Source organism: Micromys minutus (genome assembly GCF_963924665.1).
Source record: "Micromys minutus genome assembly, chromosome: X".
Lineage (NCBI taxonomy): Eukaryota > Metazoa > Chordata > Mammalia > Rodentia > Muridae > Micromys > Micromys minutus.
In genome coordinates this window covers 60,895,527-60,908,205 of record NC_137970.1, presented here as the reverse complement: position 1 = coordinate 60,908,205, position 12,679 = coordinate 60,895,527, and positions in this window count along the sequence as shown.

Here is a 12,679-nt window from a genome sequence, read left to right as displayed (position 1 = left end):
AATATATAGTGATCTGGTAGTCAATGTCACATTAAATGTTGAAAACCATGTAGCAATTCTACTAATAATAGACAAGGCTGACCACTCTGTCCTTACCTACTCAATTTATTACTGGATGTCCTAATCAGAGTAATTAGAAAACAAAAGGAAGTCATTTTTTTCAATCTTCACATTTCTTAGTTGCATGTAGGTATTTGTTTAGGATAGCAACCTCATAGAATTTTGACTATCTAATTTGGCATATCTATTTGTGTCATTCTTTACAGGTAATGTTTTGAGACTCATGTTGGTGAACCCTTTCACTGATTCAAAACAATCACAATATATGTTTTTTATGTACCAACATGCTATGTTTTGATATCTGTGTATAATGTGATAAGCTTAATATTTTATATACCCAGCTTTTCTAACATTTTTGCAGTATGAAAACTTTCTATTTTTGTTACAGAAGCAGTAGTATATAATTACCAACTCTATATACCATAAGGCATACATATACCACAGTGTTTTTCCCTAGCATTAACATTACTGTCATGCTTTTCCTTTGCTGCAGATATGAAAATCAGATAATCAGCTATGTTTCTTTTATTCATTTACTCTTTTCAGAGAGGTAATAATAGCATATTAATAATTGACTGTGGTTTTAAAGTTAAGGGTCATTTTTTTTTTTAAAAATGTGAACAGCAGGAGTATCTTGTGAAAAGAAAACTTGTCTCTTCAAGTTTATTTTGTGATCTATATGTTTATTGTACCTTGCTAGATACCTCCTTTAGTTTAGGAAATATTTCTTTTAATTAAACATATTTTCTTGAATTTTTATCTGGGCTTCTTCATGTTTTCCTATTGTTCTTATTCATACATTTGGTCTTCACAGACTGTCACAGATTTCCTGGATGTTTTCCAGCTACTTATTTATTTATTTATTTATTTATTTATTTATCTATCTATTTATTTATTTATTTAAGATTTATAATTTTCTTTGACCATGGTATCATCCATTTTTTCTTGTTTTAAATAATTAGGATTATTATTTTATCTCTTACATTCTGTTGTTGATGCTTGCCACTGAGGTTCCTTTTTGAGTTCCTAATATTTTTATTTCCAGTTTTCTGTTACTTTAAGTTTTCTTTATTGATTCTGTCTTGAGTAGGTTCAGTCTTTTACCTTTACTATATGTTTGTGTTGTCACAGATTTTGTTAATGAGTTTATATTTATATTCTTTTTATGAACTACTTACATATTCATCATAGGAATTTTGAAGTCTTTATGTTGTGATTCCGCCATGTTGCATATCTCAGGACTTACTTTAGTAAAGTTGCTAGGCTCCACTGTGGTCATATAATCATGGTTTTTATTGAATGTATTTATACTGATATCTAGGCAATATAATTGTCAATAGCTATAAATGGTAATTATCTTTAAATTTAATAAATCTTCAATACTAATGTTATTCAGTTGATAGGCAGCTGATGATACAGTTCATAAAACCCTGATAATTGTCATCAGCTACACTGTAAAAACATTTTCAGTAGTCCTGTATTTTACCTAGTGCTTTGAAAATGCTAAAAGACCATTTCAGAAATATGAGGCAGATGGAGGGAGTTGTCTGAACAATAAATACCTAGTGTATTCAACTTTTGCTCATTGCAAATTTCTACAGATTTTAAATATTAAAACTGTTTTACTAAGAATTCTACTCAAAGTTGATAATATACTAATATAGCCTCAGAAGAATAATTCATAATATGAAGAATATATATATTAATGAGTGAAGAGAAAACAAAATAGGTTACAAAGTAAACCAATATATGTCCTACAGGGAGTAAGTTAAAACTTAGAAACATGAGCAAGGCATGCATAATATCTAAAGAAAAAGTCATACTTATTTTACGAATCATGATAAAAGTGGAAGTTCGCTCATTCAACTTGGAGAATACAATCTCTCTCGGAAAGGTGGGTAAAAGTATAATTTTATGCTCTCAAGACAGCATGTACTTTCTATAGTAAAATCCAACAATGCACACATATTCTATACAGAAGTTGTATAATTTACAGGTTTAAACATAAAGAAAGAGAGAGATAATTCAACCATATGGGGCTTGATAGTGCAAAGAGAAGCCAACCTGTATATGTCAGAAAAAGAAAAACATTTCTTTTTTACTAAAATAGCTAATAGAAACTTTTCCTGTACTTACTGTCTTCAGCTATCTCTTTGACTCAGACACAGAAATGGTTAAAGCTCATAAAAAGCAGTCTTGAAATAATACCATGGTTTTATAACCATGGTTCAATTTTATACTGTTAAATGAATTAGTAACTTTGAATTTAATACACAAAATTTAATTGGAATTATTGTTCAGAGAGTATATGTTCTCTGGAGAGGCAAGCTTAGGTAGTAAATAAGGGAGTAAACAAAAAGATAGTGATAATGTATTAAAACAAGGGTACATAATCTCCATCCTGCAGTCAGCAGTACATGCTCTGGCCAGATGATTCTAGAAATAGAGTCAAGAATAAAGGGACTACGGGGAATATTGATGCTGTTGTGCTGTAGCAAAAATAAAAAAAATAGAGATGATTAAGAAAAGACCAGCTTAGAGACAGCTTAGAGTTATACAAAGGTCAGAGCTGGAAAATTGACACAAGCCCTGAAGGAGATAATGTGTGAAGCACAAACAAAGACACAAGGACTTGGGAATAATTTCTTCCCTAGGGTAATTTATTTCCCTTCTAAGAAAGACTGAAGCATCCACATTTACTTCTTCCTAATTAATAAGGTTCATATGACTAGTGAATTATATTTTGGGAGTTCAAAACATTTGGGCTGATATCCCTTTATCAGTGAGTGCATACCATGTGTGTTTTTTGTGAAGGGGTTACCACACTCAGAAGGATATTTTCTAGTTCTTTCCATTTGCCTAAGAGTTTCATATAGTCAGTGTTTTGAATAACTCTGTAGTACACCATTGAGAAAATGTTCCATGTATTTTTTGTATATATTCCTTGTTTGAAGGACATCTGGGTTCTTTCCAGCTCATAGCTTTCATAAATAAAGAAGATATGAACAAATAGGGATCCATCCTGTTATGGTTTGCATATACTTGGCCCAGGCAGTGGCACTATAGAATGTGTGGCTTTATTGGAGGAAGTGTGTCATTGTGGAGATGGACTTTGAGACCCTCCTCCTATTTACCAGAGGAAGCCAAGTCTGTTCCTATCTTCCTTTGGATGAAAATGTAGAACTCTCAACGCCTAATGCACTTTGCATGCCTGGGCTTGCCATGTTCCTGCCTTGATAATGAACTGAATCATTGAACCTATAAAGCAATCCCAACTAAATGTTATCTGTAAGACACACAATTTTAAAGTACCAAAAAAAATCACAGAGTTTAAAAACTAGTGTTTTCAGTCATTTTATTTGAGATGCAATTCATAAAAACATGTTTGAGGGAGGAGGAAAGGGGAGTAAAGGGGAGGATATAATATTAAAAATGTAAATGTTCAGAATATCCAATAAAATTTTAAAAATGTCAAACATACCAAACTTTTTTTTTTCTGAAAATGTTTTTATTAAATAGCAAAGCAGAACTTGAACACAAATTTAAATATCTGTAACAATGTCACAAAATGGTTGCAAAATGTCTGTAATGGGAGGATTACATATCCTTATAACTAAGTCACCCATCCATGCCTACATTAGTACATTAGATGATTCCACATGTCAGCAGCCCATCAAAGAGCTAGCAGTTCCATTATTGGATCTTTCCTGTTACAAAAACTTGCTAATATTTTGGGTATCAGCTCTTTATCAGATGGAAACTACAAACTAAATTTTTAAAATTTGTTAAAGAATGACTAAAATACTGTAACTAAGTTGGTTTAAAAAACTCTGGGTATACAACTGAGATAAAACACTAAGGATTATACTTATCACATTGACAAAACTCTTTTATATTTATGATTTTGGTATTAATACACTCTCAATTAATTTTCCAAAAGTTCATCTCTTCGTACAAATAAACATTGAGACAAACCTTTTCACTGGTCTCATAATCCACTCACATTAGAATAAATTCAATTTCATTCATGTCCTAAATTTTCACCTGTAGGGCACAGGTAACACACATTTATAGGGAAAATATTGGGAGTTGTTTATTTATTTTTATCCAGTTTTCATTCCTATTTTTATCTTTCCTCAAGTCTTTTTTTTTTCTTTTCTTTTTTTCTACTTCTCACACACCAGCATCTCTATCTTTTCAACACCAAATGGAATATTTCATGTAATAGAGTGATTTTGTTTAAGTTTTACTCCTTTTTTAAAATTTATTTTCTAAATAAACACAGATAAAAGAACAAATGTTAAGCATTTTTGCATAAATGCATAGGAATGAATACATTTAGTAAGTGCTTTGTTTTTTTTAAGGTTTGATATTCTGCATTAAGGTCTTACTAGTTACAATGAGCAAAAATTACATGTAAATCTGGATGTAACCCAGGAGTAGTCAAAGTTTTCTTGGTGTGTAAGGATTGAGTATAATATTTTATATATTTTTTTTGAATTTCACAGTCTGTGAGGTTTTTCTGGGGTAGGCTGAGCTTTCTGGGTTTACTATCCCATTATCAATGACTGCATATTATGTCTGTTCTTTTCTGACTGGGTTATCTCACTCAGGATATTCTCTAGATCCAACCATTTTCTTAAGAATTTGGTTAAGTCATTGTTTCTGATAGCTGAGTAGTACTTCATTGAGTAAATGTACCACAATTTTTGTATCCATTCATCTACTGAAGGACATCTGGGTTCTCTCCAGCTTCTGGCTAACATAAATAGTGCTGCTATGAACATTGTGGTGCATGCGTCTTTGTTGTATATTGGTGTGTCTCTGGGGTACATGCCCAGAAGTGGAATAGCTTGATTTTCAGGTAGTACTATGTCCAGTTTTCTGAGGAATCGCCTGACTGATTTCCAGAGTTGTTGTATCAGTTTACAACCCCACCAACAGTGGAAAAGAGTTCCTCTTTCTGCACTGCCTCTCCAGCATCTGCTGTCATCTGACTTTTGGATCTTGGACAACCTGACTGGTGTGAGGTAGAATCTCAGGGTTGTTTTGATTTGCATTTCCTGAGGGCTAAAGATGTCGAGCACTTCCTAGATGTTTCTCAGCTATTGGATTTTCCTCAATTGAGAACTTTTGGTTTAGCTCTGTACCACATTTTTAATAGTGTTGTTTGATTATCTGGTGTCTAGCTTTTTGAGATCTTTGTATACCTTGGATATTAGGCCTCTATCTGATGTGGAGTTGGTATCGATCTTTTCCCATTCTGTTGGCTGCAGTTTTGTTTTCTTGACACTGTCCTAAGGCTTACAGAAATTTGCAATCTCATTAAGTTTCATTTGTTAATCTTTGATCTTAGAGCAGGGGCCATTGGTGTTTTGTTCAGAAGATTATTTTCTTATGCCTATGTTTTCTAAGGTTTTCCCTATTTTCTCATCTAATAGTTTCAGTGTATCTGGTTTAATGTGGATATATTTGATCCACTTACACTTAAGCTTTGTACAAGGAGATAAGAAAGGGTCTATTTTCGTTCTTCTGCATGCTGAGTGCCAGTTGGACCAATTCCATTTGTTGAATAGGCTGTCATTTTTCCATTGATGGTTTACAGGTCCTAGTTCAAAAATCAGATGACCATATATTTGGGGCCTCATTACGGGGTCTCTATTCTATTCCATTGATCCATGTGCCTATTTCTGTACCAGTCCCACACAGTTTTCAGCACAATTGCCTTGCGATATAGCTTGAGGTCAGGGATAGTGATTCTCGCAGATGTTTTCTTGTTTTTGAGGATGGATTTCGCTTTTCTAAGTCTTTTTTTATTCCAGGTGAAATTGCTCATTTCAATTTCCAACTCAATATAGAACTACATTGGAATATTAATGGGGATCACATTGAATCTGTAGATTGCTTTTGGTAAGATGGTCATTTTTAGAATGTTGATCCTTCCATTACATGAGCATGGGAGATCTTTCCATTTTCTAGGCCTTCCTTGATATCATTCTTTATAGCTTTTGTCATACAGGTCCTTCACTTACTTAGTTGGAGGCACACCAAGGTATTTCATCCTTTTTGTGACTATTGTAGAGGATATCCTTTTCCTAATTTCTTTCTCCACATGTTTATCCTTTGAATACAGGAAGGCTACTGATTTTTTTGAAGTAATTTAATATGCAGCCACTTTGCTGAATGTTTATCAGCTGTAGGAGTTCTCTGGTGGAATTTGTGGGGTCACTTAAGTACACTATCATATCATCTACAAAATGTTTTTAGCTTCCGAATGTGACAGTTTACATTTCACAGAAAACCCTTCATTATTTATAGCTTCAATGTATTTTCAGTTGATTAAAAAGATATCAGCAATCCTCTCTTATTAGTAAAAATCACAAATGGCAAGCAATAGATAAGAAAGTATCGTCGTTTGGTATAGTGTCAATACTTAGATTCAGGTTACTCTGTTGGAGATAACTCTGTAGTTCTTCTCCTGACAAAGATGGGAAGGCAGAGGCAGATGTAGAGTCAAAAGTGGGTGCACAAGGTACAGATGCTCTGCATTCAGTACATGATTTTGGTCCCTTTTCTACAACATGGTTATTTTCTTGTACATTTAACTAGTTAGGCTTTTGATAAAACACAGCGCTAAACAATATATGTGTATATATATAAGAAATTGGCAAAAGATTCTTCTTAAAGTTTCAAAAATATCTGTAATTTTAATATAAAGTCTCTACATGTGCACATTTTCATAGACCAATATATATATATAGAATGTTAACTCAGAGATGCTCCTGTTAAGCTTTAGTATTACCTAGATCTGACATTGTCTTTATAAATACTCAGGGAAGCAAACAAAGATAATCTAACTTTTGGATCATATCCAAGCTTAAGTAGAAAGAACAAAAGCAGCAATCCATAGAAGACAGTGAGGTGAACCCTTTACTATCTTTTGCTTTTCATTTCAGTTGTTTGAAAAACAGTTTATGCAGACATGAGGTTATCTGTATATTGTCCAAGAACTTGATTTTCTGATTTTATCTTCAGGTTTACTTCCTCAACTGCATCTACTCTTGCAGAAAGATTTTCAAGTTTGTGTTGTAGTTCAAACTCCTGATTGAGAAGTCGAGTCTTTCTTCCAGTTCCACCTGATTTCAGCATAAACTGTGTCCATATCAGCATTCATCATCTTGGGAACATACATTGAGCTCTTGAACACAAATTCCTTAGTGAAGTGTCTTTCATCTAAAGCACATTGAGGAGGTGGGATAGGTAGCCAACTTACATTAAATTAAAGAGGAAAATTTCAGTATACAGTGTATGGAACTTAGATTGAAAAATTTGAATTGAAAAGGGATAAGTTGAGGTTTCCCTATGCAAATAAATAGATATGAGGTACACATGGTCCACTTTCTAATTCTAAATGTTAGTTTGTTTGTTCATTTGTTTGTAATCTTCAGGCAACAGTAAAATCTACTTGTTGACAGAGGTGTCTGTAGAAACAATAAACCAATTTCAGGGAAGATATTTTTTGAACAGTCAGGTTGTACTGGTGAATGATGCTTGGGAATGAGATTTCAGATGCTGCTTGAGGTACCAGGTTCTGGAATAGCTTTTGTTGCAGAGTGGACAAGCATGGGGCCTCTCCCCACTGTGCTTTTTTATGTGTCTGTTGAGATCTGTTGAACCGTAGAATGTCCATTTGCAGCCAGGCACATTGCACTCATAACTCCACTTTCCAGTGTGTTTCTTCATGTGGTCTTTGAGGTGGTGAGCCTTTGTGTAAGATTTCCCACAATCTGGGTAGGAACATGAGTAGCGCTTCAAAGGTTGAGGGTTGATTGGAGAGACAGGGCTCAGTGTCTGCAGGTCTGCGTTCAACTCGGGACCCTTTCCTTGAACCAAATCAGAAGCTGAAGTGCTTGCCTGAGGTTGCCTTTGAAAAGAAGGGTAACTTGAAGGATTTGAGGATTCACCTACATATGGGGCTTGGTTACTAAGTAAAGTCACATGATGATCAAGGCTTTGCACAACATTGGGTGTTCCATTGCTACTTGGGTAAACATTAGGATTAAGAGAGGTTCTCAAATGATCCAAGGAGAATAACTCTTCAGAACTTGGACTTCTCTCTGGATGCCAAGCTAAGTGTTCTTGTATAGAGCATGAAGTCACCTGAGGATCAAGTCTTTCTTCCACATCAGTTGTTCCATTCTCACTTTGGGAAGCATCAGAATCAAGAAAGGCCATTATGTCATCCAAGAAGAAAGACTCTTCAGAAAGTCGACTTGTCTCCGGGTGCCAAGCTAGGTTGACTTGGTTACTAAGTGAAGTCACTTGAGGATCAAGGTTTTCTTCAACTTTGGGTGTTCCATGTAAACTTCGGGAAGCATCAGAATCAAGAAAGTCAATTATGTCATCCAAGAAGAAAAACTCTTCAGAACTGGGACTTGTCTCTGGGTGACAATCTATGTTGGCTGGGTTACTAAGTGAGGTCACCTGAGGATCAAGGTTTTCTTCAATTTTGGGGGATCCATTCAAACTTGAGGAAGCATCAGAATCAAGAAAGGCTATTATCTCATCCAAGAAAAAAGAATATTCAGAACTGGGACTTGTCTCTGGGTGACAAGCTTGGTTGGCTGGGTTACTAAGTGAAGTCACCTGAGCATTTTGGCTTTTTTCAATACTGGTAGTTCCATTCAGATTTACAGAAGCATTAGAATCAGGAAAGGCTATTATCTCATCCAAAAAGAATGACTCTTCAGAAGTGGGACTTGTCTCTGGGTGAAGAGTTAGGTGGTCTTCCTTACTAAGTGAGGTCACCTGAGGATCAATGCTTTTTTTAACATTAGGTTTTCCATTCAGACTTGGATGGATATTTGGATCCACAGAGGTTCTCATGCAATCCAAGGAGAACAAGACTTCAGAACTGGGGGTTGTCTCTGGATGCCAAGCTAGGTGGTCTTGACCAATATGTGAAATCATTTGAGATTCATGGCTTTTTTCAACATTAGGTGTTCCATTCAGACTTGGGTGGATATTTGGATCCACAGAGTTTCTCATCTGATCTAAGGAGAATAACTCTTTAGAACTGGGACTTGTCTCTGGATCACAAGCTTTGTGGTCTTGATTACAAAATGAATTCACCTGAGGATCCAGGCTTTTTTCAACATTTGGTGTTTCATTCAGACATGGGTAGACATTTGGATCAGAGGACCTTATCTGATGCAAGTAGCATGACACTTTAGAATTGGGATAATTCTGTGGATGCCAAGTCATATTTTCTTCTGCATTGAATGTTGCCCTCTTAGACCCATGAAAATTTGGGCCAAAACTGGTGTTTGGCATCTGAAAACCATAGAAAGTCTGGCCACCAATTGGATTTGTCACCCAGTGACTGACCATCAAATCCTGATCACATCTGTGTCCTGATAACTGATACCCAGAGAGAAAGTGCTCACCACTGACCAGGTTCTCCTGACCTCTGGAGACATTCTGACCACGGAAGGATGATTTCTCGGAGTAGAGCTTCATGTAGTCATGGTTATCTCTCACCAGAGGTTCATAAAAAACCTGATATTCATTACAAGGTTTCATCAGATCTGCATTGAATCTATTATTAGCTACTAAATCCCTCTGCTGATACCTAAAAGAACTCTGTTCAGAAAAGGAGTCCAGGGAGAGATCTACATTTGAATTCTGGCCTGCATGGCTTCCAGAGAGAGCAGCATGATGATTACCAAAGGGAATCCTCTGACTCTCATTCAAGGCTGTATTTTGGATCAGAAGAATCTTCTTAAAGTTTACTGTCCTCATCCAGTATTTTTCATTGTAGAGAGATTCCCCAGCTTCAAGGACTGCTTTATTCTGGGTATGAGGTTGGCATATCTTTGGTGTGTTGTTGAGCTCCTTAAGCTGAGGGTCTTCAGGGCATTTTTCCTGCTGAAGAGACACAGCTATCTTGTTCACAGAGGCAGTCTCACTTGGCTCTCCAGTTATTCCTGGGTGTGCTGTCGAGTTCAGAGTACAGGTTATCTCAGGTGTGCTAGAGTATGCAGAGGTCTTCACTGTTGGTTGCCAGGCAAGCATCTCTGAGCTCTGACATGAGACAGGCTGGCTGGACTCCACAGGGAAAGGCTGGGTATTATACCTCCCTGGCTGGAATGCACCTGTGGATTCTTCCATGTCTATGCAGGCTTCACAAATGGCCTGGGAACTCTTCACCTTCCTGCACTATTGGGAGAAAAATCAACATCTGGCTAAATTAGGTATTCAGTGGTAGAGATTAAAGTTCTTGAGAATACGCAAACTCCACGACAGGCCGAACTTAAATGGTAGACACAAGCAGGCATAAAATGTGCTTTGGAGATCAGGGATTCACAACTTTAAGGGCTCTAATGAAGATGGGATGGGCAAATAAATGCTTCATTACTCTCGGTTCTCCTTTTATAAAACTAGGCCTGATATGTTCAGAACTTCTGAGTCTATGATTTCATAAGTCATACCTTTCCACATGTAGACCCCCATACTTAGAAGATATGTTTAAATATCTCATCCCAGGCTCTTAGAGTTTAGAAGATGCTCTCATTAAGTAAACTCTAAGAAACTGTGTATGTTAGCTTGCCTCTGATTTACTTTATAAACAATATACAATTACATGTTTGCATTCATCAACTTTAGAAGAGAATGTGGAACAGGATTTGTTGGTGGTACTGGTCGGTTTGTACAGGAGCAGTAGTTCATGTGGGGTTTTTTTTGAATGAAGAGAGTGAATGAAAAGAAACTGGTGTGATGTTGAAACCTCTTGCAGTGTAGACTTATAGAGTACAAGAGGTTAACCTTAGTAATGGTGGATACAGAATCTGGTGTGATTATTTTTTGTAATGCTACAATCTGTTGTTTCCTTTTGGTATTTGATTTAATCAATTTTCTCAAATATTATAGATAAATGCTACGAGAGGTTTTCACTCTCAGCACACTGACAATAGGACCCAATCACCTAGTATTGTATCCGCATAGTTCATGGATGCTGGAGAGATCCTGATGGTGGTAAAGGTTGATGAAATGAGACAAAAATCTTATTTTAAATTTTAAAAGCAAATAGTGAAAACAAATGTTTAAGAAAAAAAGATGGAATTAAAGACAGAAAAAAAACCAAGAAAATAAATAATACAAATGGAGAAATCACATCATTATCATGAGACACAACATGTAGTATTGGAACAAATGTGAAGTTGTTTTGATGGATAGTTTCACTCTGGAAATTAATATAAAAGGCTGTAAGATAGGAGATTAAAATTGCTTGCACCTTTTCACCAATTAGAAAACACTTTCTGGATTTGTGAAGGTATCATCCATAGGCATCACTTATTAAAACACATGCATAGTGTCCAGCTCAACATCCAGCCTCTCTCCTATCCCAGAGAAGTGGGGAATCATTCCTCCCATAAAGATTTACAGGAATTTACAGGACAAATTATTTTTACAGAAGACATTTATACTTTAATATAGTCTCATAATCATTATATTAGTCTCTAACTCTTGTTTTCAGTAATTAAATATACTTGCCATAATATAAGCCAAGGATTCTCTTTCTTTGTATTGTCATAACACAGATCTGCAGGCTACTTCCTAATTAATACCATACCACATAACATATTCAGTTTTTAAATAATTTATATTTTGTTATCTATGATTTTCAACTAACAACATGTACAACAACAACAATCAGAATACTATGGTAAGACAATAAAATCATTCACAGCAATCCTAACAATCTCTTAAGATCAATACTCTTGCCATTCAGCTGCATAAGGAAGACACAAGGCTAATTTATAGAAAACAAAGTGGAGAGGAGCTTAAAACATGTAGGCACAGGGAAAAGTTTTCTCAACAGCAAACAAATAGATTATACTCTAAGATCAAGAATCAACAATTGGGAACTCATAAAATTGGAAATTTTCTGGATGCTAAGCATATTATCAAGTAGACAAAATGTCCAACAACAGATTGAAGAAGGATGTTTGATACTCCTGCAACTGATGGAGGGCTAATATACAACATATAGAAAGAACACAGGAAGTTAGACTCCAGAAAATCAAATATTTTATTTAAAAATGGTATACAGAGCCTAACAAAGAATTCTCAGCTGAGAAATTCCAAATAGCTCTGAAGCACTGAAAGAAATAATCAATATGGCTAGTTATCAGGTAAATGTAAATCTAAACAACCCTGAGAATCCACCTTACTTTAATCAAAATGGCTAATGTCAAAAATCAGGTGACATAAGATGCTGGCAAGAATGTGAAGAAAAAAGGAAACTTCTTGATTGTTGGTGCGATTGTAAGCTGGTACAACCACTGTGTAAAACAGTCTGGTGGTTTCCCAGAAAATTGAACATAGTGCTACTTGAAAACCCAGCTCTTCTACTCCTAAACATATAACCCAAAGATGTTCCAACATATGACAAGCACACATGCTAAACCATGTTCTAGCAGCCTTATTTATGATATCCAGAAGCTGGAAAGAACCCAGATGTTTAAAAAAAGAGGAATGGATAAAGGATGGATGGTACATTTATAAATTAGAAACAATGACTTTATGACATTCCTAGGCAAATGTATGGGTCAAGATA